The sequence below is a fragment of the Callorhinus ursinus genome, unplaced genomic scaffold, assembly GCF_003265705.2.
Source record: "Callorhinus ursinus isolate GAN/ISIS: 27379988/994484 unplaced genomic scaffold, GSC_fseal_2.0 scaffold19, whole genome shotgun sequence".
Lineage (NCBI taxonomy): Eukaryota > Metazoa > Chordata > Mammalia > Carnivora > Otariidae > Callorhinus > Callorhinus ursinus.
In genome coordinates, this window is record NW_027397081.1 from 32,373,332 (window position 1) to 32,389,829 (window position 16,498).

Genomic DNA, 16,498 nt, shown 5'->3' on the forward strand with positions numbered 1-16,498 from the left:
GTTCCTGGAACAAAGGATTCTACAGAAAAACAAGTGAAGGGGAGGGGGAGGCTTCAAGAGAAGAGAAAAATTTGTTCAGTTTTAAGTCAAGCCTTTTGAAGCATTAGTGTGTCCATCTTAATTTCCATCTATTTTTACATTTCTGTATCAGTTTCAGTTAAGGACATGGAACTTGAAGGGATTTAAGATACCACTGAGTTCCAATCCTAACTTTTTGTGAGGAAACTGCAGGCCAGAGTTAAGAGATCCACCCAAGTCACAAAGCTTGCTTTGTGCCTCAGTACTGAGTCTTCTAACTCACAGTCCAGCCATTCTCCTACATCATGCAGTTTTCTGCCTGATCTCGGCTTGTACAGGAACCTTTCCCTACAGGAGCATTAAATAACATTCCTGAACTGTGCTCTTTTCTTTTTTCTGAAACAATTGAGAAGGATCACAAGGAAACATATAAGAAGCTCATAAATAACAAAATACCAAAGAGGAAAGGGAAGTGTCCTATACAGCCTCATCTCCCCCACTTCTCTTGTGTTTGATGCTCTAGCCCCTTGGCAATCCCTTATTTTTTAATCTCATCATGTTCTTTCAGTAGGAGGAAGCACTGCATTGTGATTTGGTGTGTGGACTCTCATTGCTTGGAATTGAATTCCAGATTCTAGAAATTTCATGTGATCTTGAACTAGTTGCAAAATACCTTTGCTCCTTAATTTTCCCATCTGTAAAATGAGAACGATAAAATAATACTGACCTCCCATAGTAGTTCAACAGGGCTGATGCTTGGAGTGCTCAGTTAAGTATTAAAAATTATTATTATCACTTCAATCTCTATTTCTTTGACCTACTGTTGCCTCTGCTACAAATGGCTAATTCATTTTTCACATCTCAGCTCCTCTGGAAGCTTTTCCAGACAAGCCAACTTGCATAATTTCTTTTATGCTCCTTTGAGCTTGTACACACTCCATTAGAGCAGTTATACTAAGTAGCATAACACAAAAATATTAAATTCATAATTTAAAGCCTAAAATGACTTGTAGCCACCTGTGATTAAGGACCTTCACTGAATTTGGTAGATATGAGTGAGAAAATAAACATCCATGCTATTATTTTCCCTTGTAAGGAAGCTCAGGACAGAAATTTCAAGACCCTTGACATACTATCTGGACTGCTAAAGGTCAGGTGTTTGGCAGGCCTCTTTTTAAATAGTTCCTTGGATTTGCAAATGTAGACCTTGAGACAGCTGATAGTGGTTGTGCTCGTGGAGAGGGTTTGGAGAGTGACAATGCTTTGCTTTTGGTAATCAAATTTGAGTATAAGGGGGAAGTTTGTCTTCAAGAATTCGGGGTAAGTGGGGAATCAAAGGCTTTGGACTTGGGAGTATCTGAGCAATAATATGAAATAAAACACAAACCTATTGATGTCAACTATTCACATAAATGCTACATATTAGTGAAATGTGCATGTGAGTAAAAGAAAAAGATCTGAGTTCTATGGTTGGGTTAGTGAGGTCAAATTCTGTGTCCTGAAATATCACTAACACAACCCGTTGATAAGACAAACCTGAGTTTATTGCTTACTATAGTAAGGAAGCACACCGTTTAAACGGAACTGTTTACCTCTTTATAGAACGGTAAACAAGATAAGAATTTTTTGAGAATTGGAAGTTTAGTTCAGTGTGATAGTGTGCAGAGAATCATGAAAAGATCTATAAATTGAACTCTTCAACCCAAGCAGGTACTCAGAACTAAAGGTTAGTAGGAAACATGTAAGCCACTCCCAGAATCCTTGAAAGACTAGAAGAGACCCAGGGTTGAACAAATGGTATGGGCTTTGAGCCATTTAATCTTCAGCCTTCAGCAATACATCTTCTACTTCATCACTGGCCAAGGTCAACAATGAGGTTGTAATTACAAGACTCTTTTTAGGGGTCCAGTGATTGCTACCCTTATTGTTGTTGCTCCAGAGTTAGTAGGAGATCCTCCATCTTTCACCTGAACTCCTGCTGCCATCCCTAGTTGGCCTCCTCTTTATTTTATTTCATTTTTTTATTATTATGTTGTTAGCCCCCATTTAGTACATCATTAGTTTTTGATATAGTGTTCAATGATTCATCAGTTGTGTTTAACACCTAGTGCTCATCACAACACACGCTCCTTATATTCATCACCCAGTTACCCCATCCTCCCACTCTACTCCCTTCTGTAACCCTCAGTTTGTTTCCCAGAGTCCAGAGTCTCTCATGGTTTGTCTGCCTCTCTGATTTCATTCCATTCAGTTTTCCCTCCCTTCAGCTGTGGTCCTCTGTGCTATTCCTTATGTACTACATATGAGTGAAACCATATGATAATTATCTTTCTCTGCTTGACTTATTTCACTTAGCATGATCCCCTCCAATTCCATCCATGTTGATGCAAATGGTGGGTATTCATCCTTTCTGATGGCTGAGTAATATTCCATTGTATGTATGAACCATAGCAGCAATATCCACAATAGCCAAACTGTGGGAGGGGCTGAGATGTCCTTCAACAGATGAATGGATAGAGAAGATGTGGTTCATATATACTCTTCCCACTTTTGACCCCCCATTGTCTCAATGGTGTTTATGTTTTGTTTTGTTTTCTGTGTGTTTTAGCCACTCTTTTTCATTTTGAAATTTGATTTCTGCTATTAAGAAACCAGTGTCATGTATCAGTAATACTTAGCCCCAAGTGCTCATTGTGAGGATCTAGTTTAGGCTACTTGGTTCCTTGCTGAGTACCTTATCCCTGCTTGGACTACAACATTGTCCGAAAAATCAGCTTACTTCTCTGGGGATTTGGCAGGATGCTAAGCTCAAAGCAGTTCTCTTATTTGCCTGCTGGACCCTAATCTGTATATTCCCTGGTTCTAGCTGGGGTCCTGCTTCCAACAAATGGATCTTTTAAACTCTGATGCTGCAGCTGGTATAACTTCAACTGGTCCACCGCCTAGAGATGTCTGCTGCTGTGGTCTGGTCCCCAGAATAAATCCCCATGGATACAGATAGCAGACAGAACCAAGGACAAGCTCTCCATGTCTCTTTGTACCCTATAGTTATGCTTACTGCATATCCAACACTGGTCCCTTCCTTTTGGGCCATGACACTGACATTTCAAAATGTTTCATAGCCAAGCCTTCCTACTTACAACAGGACAACCCTTGGAACCAAGCCAAAACAAAGTAAACAAAACAGAACACCTTCCTTTTTTCAGAGATCCAGGAGGTGAAACTGAGAACTTGGGCTGTGGAGAAAAAAATCATACATTCACAAAAGAAAACTATACCCTCAAGGCTGGGCTCCTAGAGGAAGCAGATGAGGAGAATAAGACAAAATTGGGAAATAGCTAGAGGAAAAAGGGCAAAAATTCTAGATTTAAATCTTTGAATCTCAGTTTTTTCTTTTGTAGTAATATTTGCTATATTTCCCTCACAGGATAACTGAAAAGAGTGAATGAAAAGATATATGTGAATATCTTATAGCAGTTATAAATCTCATTCTCAAATATCAGGAGGCAAGAAATTCAACTTTACTTTTTTATTGCAAGAACCCTTCTCTCTAATAGCAGAAACTTAATTTTGGTCAGTTTGGTGTTCTCCCACCTTCTTGCTTTTGCTTGCACCCGACTTCCTTGGGACTTACGTAATGAAATGCATTTGGTATATGGCTTCTTTGGTTTATTTAACCAATATCCAAAGACTTACCACGTGCAAGGCACTTAAGCAAATAAAAAAAGATTTGTTCTCCTTCATAAAGAAGTATGGAGTCCAGTACTTTGTTCCTCTTTTTTTTTTTTAACTTTAATTTGAATCCTTTTTGATTCATCAAGATATCCACTTTCTCTTGCAGAAAGTTCCCCCATGGTTTATCCTGCAGGCTGTGCACTTCCTAACTCTATCATGTAGAATGTGATTTGCCTGGGACTATAAACCTGACTAGTGCATAATTTTATCATTATATGTGGCCAATCTGTGGAGGCACATTTTATTTTTTAACGTTCATTACACCCTTTATGCATCCAAACAGAGATGCAATCTTTTGGAATATGAGAGAACCTAACAAGTATGTTTACAATTTATTAAGGCTGCCGTTGTAGAGAAAGGAATAGGCATTAACAAATAAATTCATTTAGGAATACTATTTCCAGGCATTTCTCTAATTAGCCGTTCCTGGGGCTAGCTACTAGTTTGTGTTCTGTAGGTGACATTTAATATTCAATAAATGCCCTCTGAATGTATAAAAGAATAAAGACAAAAAAGAAGTGATATGAAATTCATATCATTTAACTTTATTTGGTGGTTTAATGGCAACTGCTGGTTTTAAATGATTCATCTCATACCTACCCCCACCCCCACATTCACTTCCACCTCCACCACTAATGAAAAGTTGGCTCTCTTTCAGAGTATCTGCTCAAAGTTTATTGTCTGAGACACAGTCATATGCTCTTCCTCTCCTGATCTGTTTTCCAGGCTGGACCACCGGGTTGGAACACCTTCCTGGCTTCTGTTCTCCAGACTGCTTGTTCCACTCTTCAGAGAGCTCTTGGAATTGTGCTGCTCTAGGTGGGTGAAAATGCCTGCGGTGGCATTCTAGAAAAAGGAGGGTCTGGGTGATGGCCAAGAGTGTTTAATTTAGTGCTGAGGTGAGTGGAGACAGGCATCCTGGAGATGTGAAGGGATTGGAGAATATGGGGGTCAAGGCAGTAAAAGTCCTAAAGCAGAACAAGAGGCTCTATAATTTAGCCCAAAGGTGACCGGTTAAATCATGTGGGTTATTATCTACCTCACCTCTCACATATGAGAAACAGCATCCTAGCTAGAGCTGTTCTCTCTCTCTCTCTCTTTTTTTGTCTTTTATTATTCCATTGGCTTTCTAATTAGCATATATGTCACCATTTGGTGATATCTCTACCAACCCTCCATTCCTTTATGGCTTTGTTCAGTATGCATTCATGATGATTGAGTCTGATCATTCCTAATCATTGTATCTTTATCTTCCTATGGAAACAATGTGTGCTCTGATTTTCACAGCTATCCCTTGGCCTGTCAGGCAGAACCCCATCTCCCTGCCATTGTTCATGCTGCTTCATCTACTGAAAACACTCTTTTCTCACTTCTCCAGTTCCTTAGTTTTCCCCTCCCTTAGAAATTCTTCTCAAGCCTTACTAACTCCCTACATCTTGGTGATCTATTTTCCAGGCTGGGCCATCTGCTCCAAAAACCTTCAAACCAAACAGTCCTTGCCCCTAAAGTACTTCATTATTTAAGTTCTGACAACTATTGTATTGGCTTCCAAATTTTTTTAATAAAAAAGTTCTCTCCTTATAACAAGAGTATCATGTGCTTATTTTAGAAAAATTAGAAAATAAAGACAAGTGAAAAGAAGAAAATTGAAATCACCTTTAATTTCATCATTTTATGACTTCTCATGTGAAAACTTTTCATGAATTCTTCACAAAACAGTTGCATTTTAAGTATCTTGACTGAAAAAATACATAATGAACACAAACTACTTGATATCAACAATACTTTTAAATAAATTTATACTTCCTTGTCATGATGATATTACCCATACTTTTGAAACATAGTAGTGCATATATGACAGAATATCTTGCCTAGGTTACATTTTGTATGGCAATATTATTCTCAGGGTCCTCTGTATGTTCTGGATTGACTAGCTTCCTTCTTTTTTATGGAATATAATGCCATTGAGCTAGAGATTTGTAAACTCTAAAGAACTAGACAAGCTTTTAAATACACATATCTATATAACATTTGCATAGTCATGCATGTCTATAAATTTTTTGTTTGCTTTTTTGTTTAAGTTTTTATTTAAATTCTAGTTAGTTAATATAGAGTGTAATCTTAATTTCAGGAGTAGAATTTAGTGATTCATCATTTATATATAACACCCAGTGCTCATCACAAGTGACCTCCTTAATACCCATCACTCATTTAGCCCATCCCCTGGCCCACCTCCCCTTCAGCAACCCTAAGTTTGTTCTGTATAGTTAAGAGTCTGTTTTATGGTTTGTCTCTCTCTCTCCATTTTCCCCCTATGTTCATCCATTTTCTTCCTTAAATTCCATATAAGAATGAAATTATATGGTGTCCCTATCAAAATACCACCAACATTTTTCACAGAGCTAAAAGAAACAATCCTAAAATTTATATGGAATCACAAAAGACCCTGAATAGCCAAGGCTATCTTGAAAAAGAAAAAAAAAACAAAAAAACCTGAAGGCATCACAATTCTGGACTTCAAGTTATATTACAAAGCTGTAGTCACAAACAGTATGATACTGGCACAAAAACCGATGAAAAGATCACTGGAACAGAATAGAAAACTCAGAAAAAGACCCATAATTACATGGTCAACTAATCTACGACAAAACAGGAAAGAATATTCAATGGGGAAAAAGAGTCTCTTCAACAAATGGTGTTGGGAAAACTGGACAGCAACACACAGAAGAATGAAACTCGATCACTTTCTTACACCATAACAAAAATAAAAATGTATGAAAGACCTAAATGTGAGACAGAAAAAAACCATCAAAATCCTAGAGGAAGACACAGGTTGCCTTTGACATTAGTTGTGGCAACTTTTTACTAGACATGTCTCCCGAGGAAAGGGAAACAAAAGCAAAAATGAAGTATTGGGACTTCAAGATAAAAAGCTTCTGCACAGTGAAGGAAACAATCAACAAAACTAAAAGGCAACCTACAGAATGGAAGAAGATATTTGCAGATGACATATCTCATAAAGGGTTAGTATCTAAAATCTATGAAGCATTTATCAAACCCAACACTCAAAAAACAAATAATCCAGTTAAAAAATGGTCAGAAGACATGAATAGACATTTTTTCCAAAGAAGACATCCAGATGGCTAACAGACACATGAAAAAATGCTCAACATCACTCATTATTAGGGAAATACAAATCAAAACTACAATGAAGTATCACCTCATACCTGTTAGAATGGCTAAAATTACTAACACAGGAAGCAACAGGTGTTGGTGAGGATGTGGAGAAAGGGGAACGCTCTTACACTGTTGGTGGGAATGCAAATTGGTGCAGCCACTGTGGAAAAGAGTATGGAGGTTCCTCAAAAATTAAAAGTAGAACTACCCTCTAACCCAGCAATTGCACTACTAGGTATTTACCCAAAGGTTACAAAAATACTGATTTGAAGGAGTACATGCACCCTGATGATATAGCAGCATTATCAACAATAGCCAAATTATGGAAAGAGCCCAAATGTCCATCGACAGATGAAAGGATAAAGAAGTGGTATATATATAAAATGGAATATTATTTAACCATGAAAAGGAGTGAAATCTTGCCATTTGCAACGATGTGAATGGAGCTAAAGTGTATTATGCTAAGGAAAATAAGTCAGTCAGATAAAGACAAATACTATATTTACAAGTTTTTGATGCTATATTATGTCCTATTTGTTTGATCTGTGTAAAAATCATGGGGCCAGACTACCAGGTTAGTGTTTCCCAGCCGGCCAATGGATGCATTAGAATTAAGTAATTATTGATACTCTGTTGACATTTTTGAATGTCTAGCAGTAGAGTACCAGAAGACTCTTAAAAAACAAATTAGTATTTTATGCAAAGAATGCATTGCATATTAAAAGGTTTCCCTTTGTCCCTGGAAAGCTGTGCAATCCTGCCTAAAATGTCCTTTTGGGTGAGGTTGGGTCTCTAGACAGAATAATCTCTTCAGGGCAACCCTCTGGGGCAGACTGGGTGATAAGCAGCTGCACCATGTCCGGTTAGTCTGACACATTGCACAGAGCTAAGGTCTCCAGAAAGCTGACACCGTGGCTCTGGTGCTTTTCCTTAAAGTGAAGGGGAGACCCCGTGCAATAGCAAGGTTGGGATTTCAGTGAAAGCACCACCCTGACTTTGGCTTTGGGGACATCATGACCATGCTACTAAACCAGTGAATCTATGTGGCCATGTTTGACCACTTTTTGGAGTTATGTAGATTAGTTTGAATGCCAGCAGGATAATAGAATAGTTCCAGTTACTCAAAGTCTGCCATAATAACAATGTAATGCCTCCCCTTCTAGTGCTTATTGGGTTGTGGATACCAATAAGAATAAGCAAGTAAAAGGGACTCCTGGTGGCTCAGTCCATTAAGCGTCTGTCTTCAGCTGGGGTCATGATCCCAGTGTCCTGGGATCTAGTCCCACATCGGGCTCCTTGCTCAGTGGGGAGTTTTCTTCTCCCTCTGCCTGCCACTCCCCCTGCTTGTGCTATCTCTCTCTCTCTGACAAATAAATAAATAAATAAAATCTTTAAAAAAAAAGACTAAGCAAGTAAGAAAGTCAGAAAAGATGAATGCAAAACAGTGATCCTGGCTCCAGGAAGGTAATTCATAAAACATGTAGTAGAGAGTATAGTCTAATCCCTTATAGAGCTGACTTCTTTCAGATTTTCCCATTGCATAAATTACTCAATAGGATTAAACTAAGAACTTTTAAATTTCTATTAACATATTCAATCTGTGAAGTTACTATTAATATTCTTAGGAAAAATTTACTAAATTGTTAAGTCGTTATGTCAGAAAAAACAATAATAAAGCTATTAAAAACCCTTAACATCGTAATAGATAGCCTATACATATGTGTGTGTGTACATATATATATAATATATATATCATATATATTATATATATATATATATATTATTTTTAGAGGATCTGTTTAATCAGTGTCAGCTAATCTCTTCTAAATAATTTTGGTTTTTGAGGCAAAGGAGGATACAAGTGGAAGCTACGAAGAATAAACTATTTTTCCCTGTAGAAAATTCTCCCTTCTTCTCTATCTGGATATTAGTTTGGTTCTCCAAACTGAGAGTAACTCAGTGTTTCCAAAAATTTGTTCCATGGAATATCAGTTCTACAAGGTGATCTTTGTTTTTAAATTTTAATTCCAGTATAGTTAACATATAGTGTTATATTAGTGTCAGGTTAGTGATTCAAAATTCTGTACATTACTGTACATTATAGTGATTCACAATTCTGTGCATTACTCAGTGCTCATCATGATAAGTGTACTCTTTAATCTCCATCACCTATTTCACCAGTCCCCCCAACCCACCTCCCCTCTGGCAACCATTAGTTGTTCTCTATATTTAAGAGTCTGTTTTTTGGTTTCTCTCTCTCTCTCTCTCTTTTTTTCTTTTCTCTTTTGTTTCACTTAAATTGTACATATTAGTGAAATCATAAGGTATTTGTCTTCTCTGACTGGCTTATTTTGCTTAATATTATACTCTTTAGCTCCATTCATGTTGGGAAAATGCAAGATTTCATTATTTTTTATGGCTGAATGATATTCCATTGTATATATATACCATGTCTTCATTTTTCTTTCTTTTTATGTGTATGTGAACTTATTTCTTTAACAAATGTATATATTTTATTAAGTTTTTTATTTTAATTCCAGTATAGTTAACATCAGTTTCAGGTGTACAATATGGTGACTCAACAATACTATACATTACTTAGTGGTCATTATGAGAAATGTACTCTTTAATCCCCATCACCCATTATACCCATCCCCCCACCCACCTCCCTTCTGGTAACCATCAGTTTGTTCTCTATAGTTAAGTGTCTGTTTCTTGGTTTGTCTTTCTCTTTTTCCTTTACTCATTTTTTTTAAAATTCCATGTATGAGTGAAATCATATGGTATTTGTCTTTCTCTGACTTATTTCACTATTTCACTTATACATCCACATCATTGCAAATGGCAAGATTTCATTCTGAGTAACATTCCATTGTGTGTGTGTGTGTGTATGCATGTATTCTACATTCATTCATTTATTGATGGGCTGATTCCATAATTTAGCTGTTGTAAGTGATGCCACAATGAACATAGGGGTGTATATATCTTTTTGAATTAGGGTTTTCATATTTTTTGGGGAAATACCCAGTGGTGGAATGACTGGATGATAAGGTAACTCTATTTTTAATTTTTTGGGGGAACCTCTATACTGTCCATAGTGATTACACCAATTTGCATTCCTACCAACAACACATGAGAGTTCCTTTTTCTCCATATCCTTGTCAACACTTGTTGTTTCTTGTGTTTTTGATTTTAGCCATTCTGACATGATATCTCATTATGGTTTTGGTTTGCATTTCCTCGATGATTAGTGATGTCAAGCATCTTTTCATGTGTCTGTTGGCCATCTGTGTATCTTTTTGGACAAATGTCTATTAATGTCTTCTGCCCGTTTTTAAATTGGATTATTTGTTTTTGGGGTGGTGAATAGTATAAGTTCTTTACATATTTTGGGCACTAACCCTTTATCAAATATGTCATTTGCAAATATCTTCTCCCATTCAGCAGGTTGACTTTTAGTTTTGTTGATCATTTCCTTCACTGTGCAGAAGCTTTTATTTTGATGAAGTCCCAATAGTTTATTTTTGCTTCTATTTACCTTGCTTCCAGACACATATCTAGAAATATGTTCCTATGTCTGATATTAGAACTCTTTTTTAAGATTTTTATGGTTTTAGGTGTCACACTTAGGTCCTTAATCCATTTTGAGTTTATTTTGTGTATGGTTTAAGAAAGTGGTCCAGTGTCATTCTTTTGCATGTAGCTGTCCAGTTTTCTTAGCACCATTTGTTGAAGAGACTAGACTGTCTTTTTCCCATTGCATGTTGTTGCCTCTTTTGTCAAAGATTAATTGACCATAAAAGTGTGGGTTTATTTCTGGGCTCTCTATCTGGCTGGATTGATCTATGTGTCTATTTCTATGCCGGTACCATACTGTTTTGATTACTACAGCTTGGTAGTATATCTTGAAATCTGGGATTGTGACACCTCCAGTTTGTTGTTTTTCAAGATTGCTTTGGCTGTTTGGGGTCTTTTGTGGTTCCATACCAATTTTAGGATTATTTGTTCTACTTCTATGAAAAATGCTGTTGATATTTTCATAGGGATTGAATTAGGGACTTCATAAGGATTGCATTTCTGTAGATTTCTTTGGGTAGTATGGAGATTTTAACAATATTTATTGTCTCAATCCATGAGCATGTAATATCTTTCCATTTGTTTGTGTCATCTTCAATTTCTTTCATCAGTGTTTTATAGTTTTCAGAGTACAGGTCTTTCACCTCCTTGATTAAGTTTTTCCTAGATATTTAATCCTTTTTGATGCAATTGTAAATGGGATTGATTTCTTAATTTCTCTTTCTGCTACTGCATTATTAGTGTATAGAAATGAAACAGTCTCTGTATATTGGTTTTGTATCCTGCGACCTTACTGAATTCATTTATCAGTTCTAGTAGTTTTATGGTGTTGTATTTAGAGTTTTCTCTATATAGTATTATGCCATCTGCAAATAGTGAAAGTTTTATTTCTTCCTTACCGATTTGGATGTCTTTTATTTCTTTTTGTTGTCTGATTGCTGTGGCAAGGGCTCCCACTATTATGTTGAATAAGAGTGATGAAAGTAGACATTCTTGTCTTGTTCCTGATCTTACAGGAAAAGCTCTCCATTTTTCACCATGATTTATCCATTGATGTAAGGTGGATGGTTAATGTTCTCTCCTATTATTGATTACTATTGATTACTTCCTTTATGTTTGTTATTGTTTTATGTATTTGGGTGCTCCCATGATGGGTGCATAAACATTTACAATTGTTACATCTTCTTGTTGGATTGTTTCCTTTATGATGTATAGTGTCTTTCTATTTCTGTTGCTACAGTATTTGTTTTAAAGTCTATTTTGTCTGAGATAAGTATGGCTACCCTGGCTTTCTTTTCACTTCCAGTTACATGATAAATATTTTCCACCCCTTCACTTTTAATCTGCATTGTCTTTACTTTTGAAATGAGCCTCTTGTAGGTAGCATATACATAGGTCTTGCTTTTTATCCATTCTGTCACACTTCGTGTTTTGATTGGTGCATTTGGTTCATTTACATTCAGAGTAATTATTGATAAGTATGTAATTATTTTGTTATTGGTTTTATGGTTGTTTTTGTAATTCTTTCTGTTTCTTTCTTCTCTTGCTCTTTTCTCTCCTGGTTTGTTGGCTTTCTTTAGTGATATACTTGGATTACTTTCCTTTTATTTTTTCCATTTCCATTACTGGATTTTTGGTTTGTGGTTACCATTCATTTTGTATATAACGTCTTCTATATATAGCAGTTTATAGTAAGTTGATGGTCGCTTAAGTTTGAACCCAGTCTTTACTCCTCTTCCCTCCAATATTTTATGTATATGGTGTCATACTTTACATTTATTTTTATTTTTATAGATATACTTAATTTTACTGCTTTTGTGATTCCTACTTTTCATACTCCTACTTATGGTCTTTCCTCTCCAATCAAAAAGTTTCCTTTAACATTTCTTGAAGACTGGTTTAGTGGTCACGAATTCCTTTAACTTTTGTCTGTCTTGGAAACTTTATCTCTCCTTCTATTCTGAATAGTAGCCTTGCTGGATAGAATACTCTTTGTTGCAGATTTTTTTTTCTTTTAGCACTTTGAATATATCGTGTCACTTTCTTCTGGTCTGCAAAGTGTCTGTTGAAAAATCAGCTGGTAGCTTTATGGGGTTTCCCTTGTATGTAACTGTTTTCTTTTCTCTTGCTGCTTTTAAAATTCTCTCTTTATCATTACTTTTTGCCATTTTAATTACTATGTGTCTTGGTGTGAACCGCCTTGGGCTGATCTTGTTGGAAGCTGTCTGTGCCTCCTGAATCTGGATACTTGTTTCCTTCTCCAATTTGGGAAGTTTTTAGCTCTTATTTCTTTGAATACAGTTTCTGCCCCCTTTGTCTCTCTTCTCCTTCTGGGATCTCTATAATATAAATGTTATTATGCTCTTATGGTGTTGCTGAGTTCCCTAAGTCTATTTTCATTTATTATTATTATTTTTTCTCTCTCATGTTCAGCTTGATTGCTTTTCATTACTCTATCCTCCAGGTCACTGATCCATTCTTCTCCTTCTCCTTATCTACTATTTATCTCATCTAGTGTATTTTTAATTTTAGTTATTGAGTTCTTATCTCTGACTGGTTCTTTTTAATGCTTTCTAAATCTTTGTTGATGGTCTCACTGTGGTCCTTCACTCTTCTCAAGTCCAGTGAGTATCTTTATGACCATGACTTTAAATTTTCTATCAGGCATATTACTTATTTCCTTTTTTTTTTTTTTTTTTTTTAGCTTTCTTGCTGTGATTTTGTCCTGTTCTTTCATTTGGGACATATTGCTGTCCCCTCATTTTGTCTAACTCTGTGTCTGTTTCTATGTGTTAGGAAATCAGCTACATCTCTTGCTGTTGAAAGTGGTAGCCTTCTGAAGAAGAGGTCCTGTAGTGCCTTATAGTGCAATGTCCCCTGTTCACCAGAACTTGGTGCTTCAAGGGTGTCTGTATGTGTTGTGTGTGCCCTACTATTTTGGCTGAGCTGCTTTTGCCTTCAGTCCAGTCATCTGTAATGGCCCTTTTTGCCTGTTGTGGGCAGTGTTTGGTATCTGTGTTGTTAGTGGGCTAGTCTGCAGCTGCCTTGGGCTTGAGTTGAGTCAGACCAGGTGTTTACCAGAAATGAAGTAGCACCAAAAATACAGGGCACTTTCCTCATGTTGTCCCCTGAGAAGCTTTCGTTGGTGGGTAGGGCCTGCATTCATACCAGATGTCTGCCCCCAGCCCACTCCTGGGGCTACAGTGGGGTTGGTGTTTGTGGTTATCTCCCCCTACCCCAGGGGTGGGAGTGCCTTTGGAGTGGTTCTAGTCCCCTGTTGGAGCTGCTTGTACACTGCCAGGCTATGGCACTGCTTTGGATGGGCTCTTGTCATAGGCATATTGGAGGGAGCAGGTCTGCAAGAGAATGTGGATGCAGGTTGCATGGTGTTAGCATGGTTTGTGCTGGTCTGTTGTGGGAGGGGGACCTGGAACTGCTTTAGAAAACTCTTGCCACAGGGGTGGTAGGGGCAAATCCACAGGACAGTGTGTGGACCTTGTGTATGGTATTAGCAAGTTTTGCATGGGTCTATTGTGGGAGGAGGCCTTGGCGGGTGGGGAGGCCTGGCTGGAGGGTATGCATCTGCAAGGGAACATGAGGGTGGGGTGTGCAGTTAGCAAGCTAGGTGGAGAGCGTTTGCATTACAACTGGTTCCTGCAGGTGTCCCTGTCTAGCGTGGAGGATGGGGGGAAGGAAATGGTACCTGTCAGTTCCTTTGTTCCTGGAGAAGTCTCCCAAAGATCCCTGCTTCTCCAGCACACAGTCTGAGATTAGTAAATAAATCACCTTCCTATAAATCCCAGGCATTTTTCAAACTGATATTTCTATGCTGTATCTCTGAGAGACTGTTTATTGTGTTGTCTCTTCAATGGCGGAGAGTCAGCTTCCTCTCACCCCCCTGGCTCTGGGCGTGTTGAGTCCACTGATTTTTAAAGTTCCAAATGTTAGGTCATGCTGATTATAAGAATTATGAAATTAGGCCCCTCTGATTTTCAAAGCCAAATGTTATGGGGATTCTGCCTTCCCCATGTGGGTTCCCCAGACCTGGGTGCCTGGTGTGAAGGTCTGTTGCTCTCCGCTCTTCACACCTGCAATATCCCTACCACTGTGGACAGTCCTGTGGGTCCATTTAGCTCCTAACTCTGTTTCCACCCTTCTTACTCTCTTCGATGTGGCCTTTCCTCTATATTTAGCTGTGGAGAGTCTATTCTGCTGGTCTTTGGGTCATTTTCTGGATTATTTATATTGATGTGGGTGTTATCTAGTTGTACCTGTGGGACAAGGTGAGCTTAGGATCTTCATACTCTGCCATTTTCCCTCTCCACAAGGTGATCTTTAAAAATTTTTCATTAATCAAATAAGTTTGAGAAATTCTGCATATTATAGCCCCCCTGTCTTGGAATTTTACAACCACCTTAAAAATATTGTATATTCAAGAAATCTGTTTGTTTAGTAGCTCACTTCCAAAACTTATGCAATGAGACAATATTAAAAATATTTCCAGATGTTTTTCTATACCTGTAAATATTGTGGCTCCAGGGTCTCCATCTTTTGAAGCAATGAGTTTTGGTGCTTCAGGAGAAAGGTGAAGAGAACTGGAATGATAAAAGCATTTCTCCATTCTGACTGTCAAGTAACATTTGCTTTTGGCCGCTACAAAGGCAATAGTTTTGAGCAGCAGGCTTTATTGAAAATTGAGATTGCTAAATGCCACAGGTAGAGAGATCTAAAGAAATGATGTGAAATAGTCCTTGCCTTAAGGATGAAAACCTGAGTCTCCTAGGTGGGGGAGTATGGGAAGAAGAGAATTGAAGGGAAGAGGAACATGTGTGCAATGGCTTCACCTTTAGGTCAAGATCTTGTGGCAGAGAATTGCTATGTAAATCTCTGGAGAGGAAAAGTCAAAAAAAGGGTCTTTTGCACACTTTGTGGGTCACAACTCTGAGAGAACATCACTGTACTAACTGCACCAACTGGAAGGGGGGCATTAGAGTAAAAATGGTGGTGTGGAGCATTTGGGCAGATACTGAGTCTAAGTTAACAATTTTGAACCTCTTTTAGTTCTCAAATGGCATAGAAATGTCCCAGATGTTTTTACAAGACCTATAGGAGAAGATAAAAAAATAGCTGGATAGGTCCACAGCCCTACTGCTGAAGATGAGTGAAGCAAGTCATGGTACCTAGTGACCCACCTCAGAGGCCATGGGAGGATACTAGCCAGGAAGAAGTCTAACCAAAAACACAGAACTGGTTTCAGAGTTATCTTTACTACTAATTAGAGTGAGGTGAGGCTGAGTCAGCAAAGGAAGACCCCTGGGTCCTGACTAAACGAAGAGACCAGGTCTAGTGTTTACCAACTGTAGATGCCAGTGGTTATTAACAGGCTACCGGTGACCAGGCAGACAAGAAACATCTCTGAGATCAGAGAATGCAGAAGACAGCAAGACAATCTTCTCTTGTTCATTGCCATTAGGCATGTAAAGAGTGATGTGCTGGTAAATATTTAACCAGCTCTCTCCTCCCAAAAAGTCCTCACTTACAGCATGTGACAACTCTGTGGTATAAATATACAATGCCTGACTTTAAGCTATCAGCATGATATCACTGAGCACAGAGTTGGGAAAAGATGTGTATAACTGTCTCAGACTTCATGTAAACCCCACTCTTACACATAACCTATATTTGGATGCCAAGTTAAGAAGGGATGGGGAGGAAAAAAAGTCTGAAAGAACATTTATCTGAAGAGACTCAGTTACATCCAGTTAATAGGAAAGTTAATGTTCTTTTCATCCATGTTCCTCCCCAGGTACTTAGTTAAGTGGAAGATTATTTAAAGAAACTAGAAAAAATCTGCATCATTTTGCACATTCAAGTGTTAATTTTTTAACTCATCCTATTATTTGAGTACAGAACTTTTTCCCCCCTTTGGATTACCATTTTGTGAATTTCTACTCTTTGTTCATCTTTAACTAATTCTTCTTCCTATAAATTT